Raw genomic sequence first — 2,718 nt, 5'->3', positions numbered from 1 at the left:
ATGTTGTCCATATTATCAATTTATATCTGCTTGTCTATCTATCTATATTCAATACTGGCTTACTATAACTATCTAACGCTATGGCTGCACTGTCACTGCAGTGAAAGCAGCAGTCTTGATGGCTGGGCTGCCTGAATCTCCAAGGTCCCCTGGTTGCTGGGGGCATTCCACAACCCAAAACAGGTGACCAGAATTTTTGCTGGTGGGGTTCAGACAGTAACTTTAATTCCAGGAAATGGTATTGGCCCTGAAATTTCAGCGGCAGTTATGAAGATTTTTTGGTGCTCCCAAAGTGCCCATTCAGTGGGAGGAGTGGAATGTCACTGCCATTCAAGGATTAGAAGGAAAGTGGATAATCCCTCCAGAAGCCAAAGAGTGCAAGGACAAGAACAAGATGGGAGTGAAAGGCCCTTTAAAGATCCCAATAGTAGTCGTCACCCATCTATGAATTTATTGCTACATAAAAACATTTGATCTTTATGCCAATGTCTGGTCATGCATCTCAAAGACTATAAAACCCCATACATTGATGTAAATATTGTCACCATTCGAGAGAATACATGAAGAGAATACAGTGGAACTGTGGACGGCTCATCAAGCTCATCATCGAGGGGGCCAGCAAATGCATTGCCGAGTTTGCCTTCAAGTATGCCCAGAACAAGCACCGGAGCAACATCATGGCTGTGACCAAAGCCAACATCATGCGGATGTCAGATGGATTTTTTTCCTGCAAAAATGCAAGGAAGTTGCAGAAAACTGTAAAGATATTAAATTTAATGAGATGTACCTTGACATGTTTGAATATGGTAAAAGATCCATCCCAATTTGATGTACTTGTTATGCCAAATTTGTACTGGGACATCCTTAGCAACCTGTGTGCGGGATCAATCAGAGGTCTTGGTGTGACACCAAGTGGCAACATTGAAGTCAAAGGAGTTGTGATCATTGATTCAGTTCACTGGACCACCCTGAACATTGCCAACAAGGACACGGCCAACTCCATGGCCCTCCTGCTCCCCTGGTCAGGATTCTGAGCCACATGGGACTTTTTGACTATGTGGGGGAAGTCAGCCTGCATGTTTAGCTACAATTGAGGACAGAAATTGCTTACCAAAAGATTTGGGAGGCAAGGCAAAATGCTTAGAGAGGAAATCTGTCAGTGAGTCAAAAATTTAGATTAAGGCTCCTAAGGCTGGTACTTCTGTAAGTCACTCCAGATGGACTCACCTGAGCCTCTATTTAAAGCACCGGCTGTCATGTCTGTGTTTGGTTTGTTTCTTTCTTTTCTTTTTCTTTTCTTTTCTTTTTTTTTTTAGAGGTTTTTGCTATAGGGCGCATGCGCTCACCAGACAGAGAGAGAGAGAGAGAGAGAGAGACATAGAGACAGAAAGTGAGAAATCAATTTAGATGATGTTTTTTAAAGAAAAACCTCATTTTCCTTAGTTTATGAAAAACATGACGTCAAACAGGATATTGTCAGAATACCACAATATGACATTATTATTATTATTATTTTTTTTTTTTGGAGAAGTTTTTGTTATAGGGCACATGCACTCCACCAGAAAGACGGAGAAAGACACAGAGACAGAAAGCGAGAAATCACCCCCACCCCCGGGGGGATAGCCATGCCACAATCTCTTCTCCTCCATTCTCCTCTCAGGATCTTTGGCATGCACACACACGTACCTGGCCTGAGTTTAAGCCTTGGGGTCCAGGATTCAAACTGTGGTCGACTACATGGGAGTCCAGCGACATAGCCATTGCTCCAACTGCTGGTCCCCAAGATGACATTCTTATAAAACTAAATGGGCACAAGATAAGTTTCCTGGGAAAGTTGACATCAAAAACAGTGAATATTTTTTTAAAAATCATTAAAAATATATTTTTTAATGATATGGAAAACAAAGACAGATTTGTCCTTTATATGGATTTCCAAGTATGAATAATATGTCAACCTAAATTCTTCAGATCCAAGAAATATGTAAGGAGAGATCATTTTGTTAATAAGACATGGGTAATATATTGGGTACAAAGGACTAAACTTTCTATGAAACCTATAAAACCTTATTTAGACAAACCCACCCATTATAAATCATGATATATGATTTGATGCTAATCATGAGTTTCACAAATCTTTCTACTTATACTCCTGGGAGTCTCAGATGATTTAAAACAACCTTCAATAGCATGGAAGTCCTTTGCAGTCTCTATTTTGCATGCTAGTACATAATAAACTCATATTTTACTTTTTTTTTTGAGATATTTTTTGCTATAGGGCACATGCATTCACCAGAGAGACAGACAGAAAGTGAGAAATCACCTCCCAAGGGGGATGGCCATGTTGCAGTCCCTTCTCCTCCATTCCCTTCTCAGGATTTTGGGTACATTCACACACAAACACATCCAGCTGAGTTGCAAGCCACCAGGTCTAGGACTCACACCATGAGTTGGCCATGTGAGAGTCTAGCACCTTAACCTTTATGCCTCCTACTGGGCCCATCATATAAAAATAACTTCCTTCAAATCAAAAGGAAAATTCACACACTAGGAAATTACATTACTTTCTGCCTATGTTTTGTGTTTCCCTTGACAAACCACATATAGGCCTATGAGTAACCTTTGAGCCCATTCCCCTTCCTTCTCTTTTTTTAATGTTTTTGCTAGAGGGCACCAGAGACAGAGAGAGAGAAAGAGAAAGTAACAAAGCACCCCCTATGG

The 2,718-nt window shown here is 40.7% G+C and overlaps 1 pseudogene; it reads left to right on the top strand.

Moving 5' to 3' along the window:
* Window positions 1-1,181, top strand: LOC102483950 (isocitrate dehydrogenase [NAD] subunit alpha, mitochondrial pseudogene; annotated as a pseudogene).
* The last annotated feature ends 1,537 nt before the right edge of the window (window positions 1,182-2,718 follow it).

The sequence above is a fragment of the Tupaia chinensis genome, unplaced genomic scaffold, assembly GCF_000334495.1.
Source record: "Tupaia chinensis unplaced genomic scaffold, TupChi_1.0 Scaffold000037_20, whole genome shotgun sequence".
Classification (NCBI taxonomy): Eukaryota; Metazoa; Chordata; class Mammalia; order Scandentia; family Tupaiidae; genus Tupaia; species Tupaia belangeri.
Note: the sequence above shows the minus strand (reverse complement) of the source record. Positions and strands in the feature narration are given on the sequence as shown.